This window comes from Pteropus vampyrus, unplaced genomic scaffold, assembly GCF_000151845.1.
Source record: "Pteropus vampyrus isolate Shadow unplaced genomic scaffold, Pvam_2.0 Scaffold116, whole genome shotgun sequence".
Taxonomy (NCBI): Eukaryota; Metazoa; Chordata; class Mammalia; order Chiroptera; family Pteropodidae; genus Pteropus; species Pteropus vampyrus.
In genome coordinates this window covers 4,812,125-4,825,697 of record NW_011888897.1, presented here as the reverse complement: position 1 = coordinate 4,825,697, position 13,573 = coordinate 4,812,125, and the positions used below count along the sequence as shown (strand labels likewise).

Genomic DNA, 13,573 nt, shown 5'->3' with positions numbered 1-13,573 from the left:
TTAATAAGAACTGCTTCAGAACTGTGAACAGGGAGCAACTCATTTCTTCCCAATGAGTGTGTGTACTCTGACTACTGTTTTCTTCTTTATATGACCCCTACCATGAAACAAAATAAAAACAAAAACGATTGGATTTGAGAAAATGATAGCTTGGATTTTTTTTTTTAATGTACACACAATGAAATAAATGCTGATCTCAAATAAAATCTTTCTGACTTTGTGAAAGGACCCAGCCTTAATATCTCAAATAACAAAGATTAGGCAAAAATGCTAGAATGTGAATGTCAAAGAGACTCACAGGAATAACTGGAAAATGGATAGACACCCTAAAGTTTCCAAAACACTTTTGAAAAAATCGAACACATTTTCTGACACAATACGAAAGCTGTAGCATTCTCTGGGAAAAATAAACGTTTACTTCCAACATAAGCTTTGCAATTTGTAAATAAAAGTAGACAGACTTTTTCTCTCATGCTAAAGGTGCTGGCATGCTAACAAACGTGTCAATGAAAATATATACAAAGTGATGTCTGTCTGTCTTACTCTCCTCCCTGTTGACCTGCCTTTTCTTTTTTTCCCTTCTATCTGTCATATCTATTTTCTGTGTCTGCCCTGTCTCTTTTACTACCTATTTATGTATTTATTTATCCTTTCATTTTCCTTCTGCTGTAACTCTGTTTTCAATCAAATGACCCATTCATTATGGTCCTACTCTGTGCAACTCAGTTTGCTGGACAAACATGAACGCAATGTGGGGTGCTTGTCAGACTGGAAAGTATAATCGAGCTGAAAGATAAGACAGGAACCCAGGTAGTTGCAAATACAAGGCAGTGTCTGACCATAAATGTGGGAGTATTTCAAGAGCTGGGCCTTGGAAGATGAGCAGACTCTGGTAGGAGATATTGTGAAGAAAGATATAGGGGCAGAAGAGCACAGATTTGCTGCAAAGTTCAGCCCATTAGGCTGCTTTATCTTTAGTGCAAGGCTCAACTGGGAGGTGGTAAGAGAAAGACTTGCAAAAGCAGATGAGATCCAGATTGTAGGCAGCTTTGAATGCCAGGCAAAGGATTTAAACTCTACTCCACCACAGAGAGCCAATGGTGTTTTCTGGTGGAATAGTAAAGATTTATCTTTGAGAATCCTCCCCTTCTTATCCTCTCATCCTGGCCCACTGTCCTGTTGTTATTTGTTACATTTACAGAACAAAATGTTGCCTTCTTTATTTTTATTTCTACTACAAAAGTACATGAGCTAAATAAAGGTTTTATATTTATCTTTTTAAGTCACATACATTGCTTGGGTTCTTGAGAATAAGAAAATAAAATACAGTTCTGGTTACTTAGAAATATAAAATTTTAAAGATTATCTTTCAGATAAAAAGAAAAAAATGAGATAAATCCAAGTCTACACTAAAATCCAGAAATAAGTCATTTGGGATATCAAACCTGTTCTATCAAGGACTTCAAGAATTATAGCTAAATACTTCTGATTTAAATGACATCTGGCTAGCAACTCTTGAAATGGCCTTTCCTGATTCCTAGCTAAAATACTTATAAATTCATAGAAAAATATAAAACCCACAACACCATCAGAAAATAAGAGTTATAGGTAACTATTACTAGACTCTGTGAAGTATTTCAACTTAATGTATGGCTCACAAACATGGATTATAATTTATGCTTGAAGGGCTTCAGAGACTCTGACCTGAAGGACCACAAGCCTGAGGAGCCAGAGCCTGTTTATTCCCTCTCCTCACTCTCCTCCCACCTCCTATAACTGACTTTTCTCCATTTATGCAGACTAAAACCTCCACAAAATAGTAAGGCAAGAGCTAGATAGTGAGTGATGTGTTACTTCCTCTTCTCTTGCTGCGCACTGTGAGAAGACCTCTTCCCTTCCGCAAGGATGCTTGGAAAAAAGGTCACATTAAAAAAAGAGGAAAAATACCCAAGATCACGGAAGAGCACACTCCTAAAAATGGGTACTGTCCAAGGGGCTATGCCCTCAATGATAGCCAACGAGGAATCCAGTAGGAAAAAAAAAAAAGATCAAGAATACAAGACAATAGAATGAGTTTTGAAAACAATAAACTGAGTGTAAAAGAACAAAGTGGAACGAGGAAGACTTAAGAAAACTAAAATTATAATAACATAATTAAAACTGATATTGACGATGGTAGAGTGGAATTCACACTGCAGAAAATCAAAAGAGCGATAGGGATGGGAAGAACACGTGTACTGCAATCTCTACGAATGCCAGGTAAGAAGGCAAGACATATAACAGCATATGATTAGCAGTGGTTGTGATAACAGATGCAGGCAAACACTGCCAGAACATCAATGCAATTCCATGAGTGGTGGCTCTTCAAGTGCATGAAGATCCTGTCAATGAATCAAGAATTCAATTAGGCAGCAAAGACAGTGGGAAGGACGTTAACTACAACCTTAGCTGGAATATTACAAAACTAAAGGCATCACTTGAACCTAGGAAAGGTCACTCCTCTCTAAATAGTTTAGACTCAAAGTGCCATTTGTCTTAGCTACAATATAAAAATAAATAGTATTTCCTAGTGAGGAAGCACAAAGAGATTGCCAGGGTTCAAATCTTGGATCTGTCACTATGTGACCTTGTTCAAGTTACTTCCTTTCTTTTTGCCTAAAAAATTATAATAATAATTAAATTCATAGTTCTTTCCTCATGGGACTGCTGTGAGGAATAAAAGTTATATTGTGCAAAGCACTTAATCTGGCACATAGCAAATGCTCAATAAATCAGTTGTTGCATTATTGCCATTATTAAAATCATAGGAAAGAAATATATACATGGCCCTAGAGATAAAGATAAATACATTAAAATAAATTTAAGTCTACAGACATGCCACCCTGAACAAGCCCAATCCCATCTGATCTCGGAAGCTAAGCAGGGTCGGGCCTGGTTAGTACTTGGATAGGAGACCACCTAGGAAGACCAAGTGCTGTAAGTGTAAAACATAAAAAATAAGCGATTGTAAGCTGACAAAGTCCTTGCAATATGTGAAGTTAACTGAGGGTTGCCTCGCCCAAAAAAATAAATAAAATATAAAATAATAAAATAAAATATAAAATAAAATAAATAAAATAAAAATAAATAAATAAAATAAAATAAATAAAAAATAACTTTAAAAAGCTAAAGAAATGCAAACTTCGAACTAGCAGTTTTGTAGTTAGCTGCACTAGTAAAGGGGTACTGGATCCCACTTACTTAAGTCAAAAGTAAGAACTACATAATTTAAACCAGAAGGAAGAAACCTTATCTAAAAGGAGTTATTAGGAGGCTCCAGTTGTCATAACAACAATACTATGCTATCACCCTAGACCGTATGCATTTTGGTCAAAAATCTCTAGCCAAAACGCATTCTCAGCCAACTGATGGAACACTGCACCCATTTCTCCCTGAAGGTAATTCCAACTCGTATGGAATGGAAACCTCAATTTATTTTACATAATAAAATCTAGAGGGATAGTATCTTTTCCTTCCAGGAAGTTTATATTAAATATAGGGATGATAAAGTAAATCAAACCTACAGAATTAATACTTTTGTGGTAAGTACAGGAATAGGTTTCTAATTACGGGGCAATATTTCCATATGTAGTATGTAAAGAGATTTAATGTTTAAAAGCATATGGCTGATCACTGAATATGACACATTAGCCTTGTGATTCCATTTTAAAAGGTGTAACTGAGAAATGGATTTTCAATCTTTACCTTCTAGTGGGAAGATTTAGAGAATTTAATCAAGTTTAAAAGTATTGAAATGGGTAGAAGAATATGTGATTCATAATTTAAAGTAAATTTATTAGATTTATTGGAGTTGTTAAGATCTGGTTAGTAGGTCAGGCACCTGAAAGCTTAAAAAGAAAACTGAATGTATTAAATGTATAAATGGATTTTAAATACTTAGGGGATTTTATTAACTAAGTTGTAAAGGGACCTGCTTGGGCATTAAATGTGTTTAACTAAAATTGAACAAACATTATTCAAAGGTTCCCCTGAAAACAATTGTTAAAATTTACTGGATCCATAAATCAAAAGTGTGTAAGGTAAACTTAAAGGTTTGAGAAAAACTGAATTTCTGAAAAACTACTTTTAATAAAGTGAATATTAAAACCTTAAGTAACAACACAAAAGCAGCCTTCAGACATTTTTTAAAAATCACAATTGACATGGAGATTCCATCTAAGAATTATAAATGTTTCTGAAAAAGAAAATCCATATAAATAAAAGAGAAGAACTATCAGACATGATTGAAAATTGTTTTCTAAAGCTAGAAAAAATCACGAGTATGTAAACCAAATGGACTTAGTACGTTCTAGGCAAAATGAAGAACGAAGATTACATGCTAGAAAAAAAACTGAATTACAAGGATAAAGAAAAAAAATCATATTAGATTCCAGAGAGAGAAAAAAAATGTGATCCACAAAGGAAAATAATCAGGCTGGCTGCAGACTTCTCCTCTTTATAATGATGGCCAGACAAAAACAGATAAACAGCTATAGGATTTGAAGGAAAAAGGTTGCTATCTAAATATTTTCTACTTCATCAACTTGTTATTCATGTATGAAGCAAAGAGAAAGACATTCTCAGAATGTAAAACTCTAAAAATATAATTGAAAGTACATTTCCATGAACAAAGATGAATTAAAAACAGGAACTCTGCAATCAAGCAGTCATGTATATGAGGATTATGGTGAGCATTACATAAGTTAAAGAGTTAAGCTTAAATAATTACAAATATTTTTTCAGGCCAAATGGCATTAAATAGTCATCTAATTCCTTCCTTTCCACTTTCCCAATGAATACAAGGGAAATCCTTTATCAACAAGACTGGAAGAGAAGGATAGCATTCAGATGGCAAATTTTTGAAAACTCATCCACTGAAGATAAAGCCAGATTGAGAGAAGGCCCAAAATGTATTTCATTCACCTAGCCCTCTCCTAAGGAAGAGCAGCAAACCCAGGATATACATGAAGGAAGCCCTTGCTGAACCGTACCGCCATTCCTAAGCTGGAGGTCTTGGCTGGACTTAAGACACCTTGGAACCACTTACACTTCATTTCACTCCTCATGAGCCTTAACATTGGAAAGAATGTGGCCTAAGGAACCTTTGGGCAGTGACGTAAAGCAGAAAACTGGGTGATGTTTGGGATCTGGTGGGCGGCACTGTAGCAGGAGACCCGATATTGGTTGAATCAAGCCACAGCTTGATCCAGTTACGGTGCATATAGAAAACTGGTCTCTGCTTTCAAGGTTTCACCAAACCCAGAGAACAAAGATCTCCTGGTATTTATTTATTCATTCAAATAAATACTTATTGAGTATCAACCAAGTAGTAAATTTAAAGTGGCTCCACAGCTTACCGTCTTCAGGGGACATGAGACAAGTAAATAGATAACGGCAATGATAGTGCAATAATAGGTGAAGAACGTGGAGCTAGCAGATGATTCTCAGAGGCACCCAGCTCAGATCTGGGCAATTGGGAAAGACTTGCTAAAGGAAATTGTATGTATGTAAAAAATAAGTTGTACTAGGTGAAAAGTTTGGAGTCAGGGGAAGTGGGGAAGTACATAAGAAAGCACTTTAGGCAGAGGGTGCAGCAAGGGTGAAGGCCAAGAGCCAAGAGCACATGATGCCATGTAGGACCTAAAAAAGAGGCAAGCAGGGGTTCAGGCCACAGAGAACCTTGCGATCCGTGTTTAACACCCTGGACTTCAACCCAAGAACAATGTAAGAGTGCTGAAAAGTTTCAGGCAGTGGAGTTGATCCAATTCCCATTTTGAAAAATGATTCTGCACAGAAAAAACTAAGACTGGAGGCTACAAGACTACAGGCAGGGTGAGAGGGTTCATGGACATACCTGACTTCAATGACTGGTTGTAAACGTATGAAATACACCAGCTTTCAGAGACATCAAGGAAACCGAAACAATAGAACTTGAGGATTAATTTTCTATTAGTTATTTAGTGCTATATAACAAATTCCCACCAACTTAGCACAAACACATTTTTTAATCTTACAGTTCCCATAGGGCAGGGCCCTCTGTTTCACAGTCTCACAGCTTAGCTGGGCCCTCTGCTTCACGGTCTCACACAAGGCTGAAATCAAAGTATTGGCCAGGGCTGAGGTCTCATCTGAAACTCAAATGGAGAAAGACCTGCTTCAAAGCTCACATGATTTTTGACAGGAACCAGTTCCTCGCAGCAATTCAACAAAGTTCCTTGCTATATGGAACATTCCTCTGCAACGTGGCAGCTTGCTTTGGCAAAGTCAGGCAAAGACAGAGCATGCTGGCAAGGCACAAGTCACAATCTTATGTGACCTAATCATGGAAGTGACATGCCATCTATTGGTTAAAAGCAAGTAGCTATGCCAGCCCATACTCAAGGAGAGGGAATTACACAAAGACATAAATATCAGAAGGGATGGATCACTGGGGGCCACCTTTGAGACTGTCTGGCTATGTGGGTTGGGATAAATAAGAGGATGATGGCTACATTTTTTGGAGTACTTAAGCAGTAACCCATTTTTTGTTTTTGTTTATTTGTTTGTTTGTTTGTTTGTTTTGCCAGTAAGTAATGAGGTGAGCTTTGAATATATTGAGTTTGGGGAACCTATAGCACACCCATGTTGAGTTGAAGTATGTTGAGTTGCTGGGATTCAGGGTTCTGACACTTGGTAAAGCTCTCTGGGCTAAGGGTAGAAATCTCTATCTCTCAACAGATCCTTGAAGCTTTGGTAGTCAATGAGATGACCCAGAAAAGGTGGGTAAATAAACAATCCTAAGGCATGTTGAGTGCAACACCATTAAACACTAGGGTAGAAAATGTTTCAAGGAAGGCCTGTTCGATACAAATCTCCAGAGATGAGGTCTGGTCATCTGTATTTTTGTAAAGCACCACAGGTGACTTTGATGTGCAACCAGGCTTGAAAACCATTGAAATGTATTCATTAAAAAAAGACTAAGCATATGTGCACCTAAGCTTCAACTATGGTTATCTCCAGAAGATAGGATTACAGGTAATATTCATTTTCTCTTTTCTGTTTGCCTATACTTTCCACCCCAAATATATTTCTTTTATAAAAAGGAAATCAAGGAGCTCTTTTTAAAGGCAATTCTGCCACAAACAAATAGATTTTACCTAAGGAGCACAATAAAATAAATGTTATTAATATATCTTATTAATAAAGTAAAAATCATGGAAAACTCAAAACATACCCAAGCTTTACCTGTGCTAAGATTTGCAATTTAATGATAACGCTCGAAGTTAGTAATGTTATACAGTGTAGGTTGGTGTATAACTTAGTAAACCCTTCCAAGAAAGCAATTTATCAATGGGTATCAAGACTCATAAAATTATTCATACTCTTGGATTTAATTACACTTCCAGGAACTTATCCTAAGCAAATAATCAGAAGTAGGAACATAGATTTAAATACAATGAATTCATAGCCAGAATACTGATGATACTGAAAAATTAGAAACACTGTCACACAATTGGAAATGGTTAAACAAATCATTCATACATGCCATCCTAATGTCCTTTGATCTCATTCAAGTATATACAAATGAATCATGTTTACTACAATACTATATACATTTAGTAAGTACTATAACATATATAATACTACATGCTTAATACAACATACTATAACACTATATGTGTTAAATATCTTATATATAAGACCCCACTGGCTTGATTGTCACCAAGTCTAGACTTTTCCAGGAATCTCTCCCCCAGTTATCCCCTCTTTGACTCTGGAACAAATTAAAAAGGAGATCGAGGAGGAAGAAGGCCATGGAATTGAGCCCCACATCCCCTTTACTCTTCACCTTGCTTTTCTGCTCTCCATTTACAGCTTTCACAAGGCTATCCCCACCTCTGCTGGCCTCTTTGGGAAGTCCAATTTCTGGGTTCATCTCTGGTCAAGAAAACAGTGTCTTTCACTTCCTATAAAAAGCTTTTTTAAGGCTCTTCCCATAGCAGAGTTCATTAATCCCCAGAGACAGGATTCTTCCCTAGAGGCTAGAACACACATGTGCTTGAGAGGCTCAGGTTAGGGACCCATCAAGGCACTCTACCTGGAGCCATGCTCTCTCTGACATCTCCAATAGCACACATTGGCCAGCTAACAGCCGTCTTCCCTTGGGATGATTTTGCCCAAGTTCTTCATGTGCCCCTCTGCAGTGTTGCTTCCTCTAGGAATCCAATCCATGCCACAGCCTAACTTCATTGATGGGCCTCATTCTGCTTTCCTCCCAGAGGCGACTCAAGAATTTAGCTGAGAATCTTCTTCACTTTTTCTAATTGTCTGTGACAGTTCAGTTCCCTCGCACATCCCTCACCAATGGAGCTGGTCTTCTCAGAGCACACAGAGAACCTCAACGGACAACATTCCTTTCCTTCACAAGCCAGCCACATCCTTCCACCATCTTTTGAGTCAGATTTTCAAAGCTAAGTTTTTTTCTATTTTCTGTGAAATACACCGTTCATACACGTAAGTATACATCTCTAAGTAATCAAAATAAAAATATTGTAGTTTCTCTGGAATATAGAACCACACAAACCTCTATTGTACCCCAATAAGAACAAATAACCAAGAGAATTTTTATTCATCCATTGAACAAATATTATTTTTGACTTACAAGGTAGACATTGCAAGAGCTACTAGAATAAAAGATTGGTCCCTGCTCTCAAGGATAGAAGAGGTGAGCAAAAATAATTGTGATGCAATAAAATATGAATTAAGTGTGGTAACAGTGGTGTAGATAATGAAATATGATAGTTCACTGGAGGGAAAATGAATTTCAAAAGAATGATTAAAAAATCTTCTTGCGGGGGGGCAGCGTTAAAGTAAGTTTAAATAGAAACAGTTCAAGAGTTGACTGTGAGGAGGTTAAGATTTAATTTGCTGCTTTTTTCTTAAAGCAGCCTAACAGCTTATGCATTGTATTTTATAAAAATTTAGCTCTAGGTTTTATTAGCTGGGACTCTTTTAGTTACAAATCTCAGAAATCCAACTTGAACTCTTTGGCTTAGGGAGAAAAAAGGAATTAATTGATTCTTTAGAAGAATACTAGAGAAGTCTCAGGTGATCACAGAAAGGGTTAACGACAAAGCTCTATTATGATTGGTCAATTTTTACCAAGTAACCAACCCTGGACCAATCAATGAAAGTTGAACAAGTTGACATGTGTTATAAAAATGGCAGCTCCTAGAGATGCACAAGGGTGAAATAAAGGAAATATGGTTTACAAAAGATATAAAACCATCAAGCTCTGTGTATTCAATTGTGTAAAACCTTAGTTCTTTATCTCACAAGACTCCTCTCTGAGAATTATTCAATATCACATAAAGATGGCTAGGCAGCCATCTCTCTGTTGTATTTCAGGTTTACATACACTACCGAACTGAACAGACAACATGTATTGTAAAGGGGCAAAAAGAATACCTTTAGGCACTGCTGATTATACTACTACTAAAAGTACTGAGAAATCCCAGGCACAAATTTCTCAGAGATCACCAAAAATATAGGCTTTGATGTGATCTATTTCATGCAACATTTAAAACAAATAGATACTCACACCTCCTTTAATTTTTCCAGTTCTATAACCAGGTCATGAAAAATGCAAGTTTCCTACCATCCTCTTCAATGGATGTCTGAACAAGTTAAACAAAATGTTATTTAACATCTGTTTCACCTGGTTAAATCTAAAGACTACTGCCCTGGCTCCTAGCGTTTCATTATTCCCAGACCTCATATAACTAATACGCTCAGTGGAAAAGACTGATTAGCCGAGGGTCTTCCGACCCCCTAGAAAACTCTATGCCTATTGGTGTTCATTTTTATATAATAAGAAGGCCATTAAAAAGTATACCTGTTAGGGAATAGCAGGCTTTACTCTGATGAATATCAGCACTTTGTATAGGAATATTCATGGTCATTACTAGCACTCCCCTGAGTTTTCCCAAGATAATTAAAGGCCTGGAGGCTCAGCACATAACACCACAAACAACTCTCAGATTGTTCCCTGAGCCCTCCAAGTAAAGTTGCCAGATTTAGCAAATAAAAGTCCAGGACATACAGTTAAAGTTGAATTTCAGATAAATGAGTAATTTTTTCCATAAAGGTATGTCCTATACAATATTTGAGCTAAGTTTTTACTAAAAAATTAATCATTATCTGAAATTCAATTTTACCTGGGCATCCTGTATTTCCCTGGCAACCTTATCCTCCAAGTTCTCTTCGGTATTGGCTTTAGTCTCTTCCCTAAAAGGTTTCAGCCTAAACAGCTTCGAAGAATTAAATTTCATCAAGCTTATCCGAACCCTATGAAGCTTTTATTTCCGCCATTTTGTAGTCACCAAACTCTAATTCAGAGAAGACCCAAGGGATGATAGAAAAGAGGGAAAGCAATAAATACATACTTACGTGCATACATACATACATATATACATTCACATATACATGCATACATATCTACAGTCATACATACATGCATACATACATTTATTTTCTCCTTCAATAATTCCTTTTCTCCTGTGTCACTCCACCCTCAAAATAAAATACCAAGTGTCGCTGATGATTCCTTCGATTAGGCCTATTGTAGACATAGTTTACAGTACAGTGGATTCCTATAGAACCATGCTATCATTACTTCCTAAAATACCCGATGAACATGCTGGCAACACTAAGTGCATCTTTGCCAGGATACATGAGGCCCAATGCAGAGAAATGCTACTGCCTCAGCAGTTCCCCGTCTATAGATCATAAGCATGTGCACATCCTGACAATAGGCCTGCCACATGGGAAGGAGGAGGCCATATATCACCTCTGAACATTAGAATTTATATTTAAACCCACCCTTGCAATGGTAGGTCTGGGAGGTCCTTGTATTAAACACAAATCATAAAATACTTGAAAAATGAACAGGAAAACCATAATTCTTCCTTCAATACAACACCTCTACTGTCACTTCTGTTTGAGAATTTTTACTAGTTTTTGTTAAGTCAGGGTATGTGTGGGGAGGTTAGAGAGTTATATTTAGCCAAAAAAATAATAATAATATAATTCTAGAATAGGGGGACAAAAGCATTTCATCAATGACCTAAGCAAATAGAGTTTAAAAACAAAACCCCAGGTCATATTCGTTAGGTGGCCACAAATCGGATTGCTGGGGCCCCAACACATGACTATGAAGGCTGATAAATGAAAGGAGTGAATCAGGCATTTATCCTCCCTTCCTGTACTTTACAGTGACACTTCCTATGTTTCAGGGTAATCAAATACTTAATGAAAGAAATTTCTTCTGTATAGGAAAATTTTCATAATAAATGCAGACAGAATAACAGAACTAAAAAAATCGCCTTCTGCAAGCCCTTAAATGAAATAATGGATCTAGACAACAATAATCAAGGAACAGATATTTTATAATGGAGGAAGGAGGCTGACACATCGGTCTCCACGCATCGACCTTAGCATCATTTCAAGTGGGACAAACAGACCTTACGGCTTCAAGAAATGAAGCAACAGGAACTACAGAGCACTACCCAGGAAAGTCTTGCCTAAAAATTGGAATTAAATCTAATTGCACCTCTAGAGCATTATAGCATTCTCTCTACTTTTATGTATCTTTGAAAATTTTCATTTAAAAAAGTTTTAAAAAATAAGTATTCAGAATGTTCCTGGAATCTTTGCTTTGACCTTTGTTTTTATCCTAAGATACATTATTAGTTCCCTGTCCAGCCTAAGTACATTCACCATCCTGAACACAGCCAAGTCTTTCGACTGAGGTCTTCATTTTGGGCTTATTATAATAAACTTCAAGTGGGAGTTTCCCACTTGATTTAAATCATAGCTACTGATTTAAATCATCTAAAGGAGGTTGAACTGAATCTATACTAATTCCAGAATTCTTAATCATCGATCATAGTTTTCAGCGTCTTTTCACATACTAAGTATTGCCACCATCTATTTTCTTGATATTTGACCCTTTTCCGATAATTTTTTTTTAAATATTCAAAACCACAGTGAATAGGAGTGGGAATTGGGACTATTAAAACCTTCTGGTTAACTGGCTTCTAGTTATAGGAGGCTTAAATTATACAAAAGAAATGATGGCAGAGGATGGGGGAGTAACGATAGTATTCTGTAAGGGTGCTGCTTACCCACTCTTCCCATTCTGCAAGACAGACTCTTGGCTGAAATAGAATCAGCTTGTCTACATGTAATAAAACTAAGTGAAGTTAACTTGCACCTTCATGAAGATAACTAAAGCACTGAGAAAGACTGAACTTTATTCACACCGAGATATAAAGAAAAGAGAGCAGGGTTCTAAAAGAAATATCTTTTTCTTTCTTATGAAAAAAAAAAATGCTGAAAACTCTTAGCCATTAAGGGTAGGGGACTGTGCTTATGATATAATCTGAATTGTTCTTTTGCCTCCATCTTCTCTATCGTATTCTTATTCCCCCCGGTCCACAATACAGTAGCTGAATTTCTCATCACTGTCCTTTTGTTAAACCTCTTCTAAGGCACTTCAGAATTCACTTTATGCATTCTTATTATCAATCATTTTGCTGAGGATACCTTGCTTCCTGCCAATATCCTCTGTAACACACTGGCTGCCTACTTTCCATGTAAACTTCTAGAATACATTGTTCGTCTCTCAGTTTATGACGTTTTAACTTATTACCTATCTACTCTCTGAGCTCTTGTTCCGTATATCTGGCCTGTCTATGGCCAAGAAAAGAGAAGAGTTTGTTTGTTGTTTGTTTTTGTTTTTATTGTATATTTTGGGAGGGGTAACTTCCAGATTGGAGCCCTTACTGAAATCTGACATTTTTTCTTCCTTTGTTTCTGATCCAATGCCCTTAGTCTTGAATACACCCTCTCCCCCTCCGGCTGCTCTGTGGGAGAAGTATGTGTTTCTAATCATGCGATGCCCAATACTGAAAAGGTTCCAACAGCGGCCATCCTGAGGTTGGTTTTGCTTTTTCAAATTCCGCAAATTACTGAAATTTTGCTTATGGCTAACAGTAAGGATCAAGGCTCTAAGCAAGAAAATGAAATTCTACAAAACCCAGAGCTGAGTTTAATAGAAAAGAATCCCTTTTCTGATATGAGTAAAATGAAGATCTCTTGCTTCTTTCTTTCTTAAATACTCCCTTTCTCCCCCCCATCCAACCCCATTTCCTAGACACAATACAACTCAAAGATTAATACCACCAAGCCTCTGCTACTCAAGAAGTACAATAGGTAAAAGACCCAAGTTAGAAGCCTGTGAAAAAAATGCCATCATCTAAAAAGAATATGGTAAATTTGGAGGGAAGAGATATAAGTGCTAATAGGTACCTATAGAGGAATGAGGGCAAAGAACAAGAGTCCAGGAGAATAGCCAAAGACTTCACAAGAAAAAAATAATTATGTTTCAGATATATGAGAACCAGAATCTATAATAAAAGTGAAAGCCAGAGAACAAGAAAATGGGTCCAAAACCAAGAACTATCACTGAGAGAAACAGAAGGAATGGGGCAGT

General features: G+C 36.8%; 1 long non-coding RNA gene and 1 pseudogene across 3 annotated transcripts in view; one reads left to right on the top strand and one right to left on the bottom strand.

Annotated features, from left to right (window-relative positions):
* The window catches only part of LOC111743555, a 339,938-nt gene that overhangs the window by 268,757 nt on the left and 57,608 nt on the right, over nt 1-13,573 (bottom strand). The window lies entirely within an intron of this gene.
* LOC111743597 lies at nt 2,865-2,983 on the top strand (annotated as a pseudogene).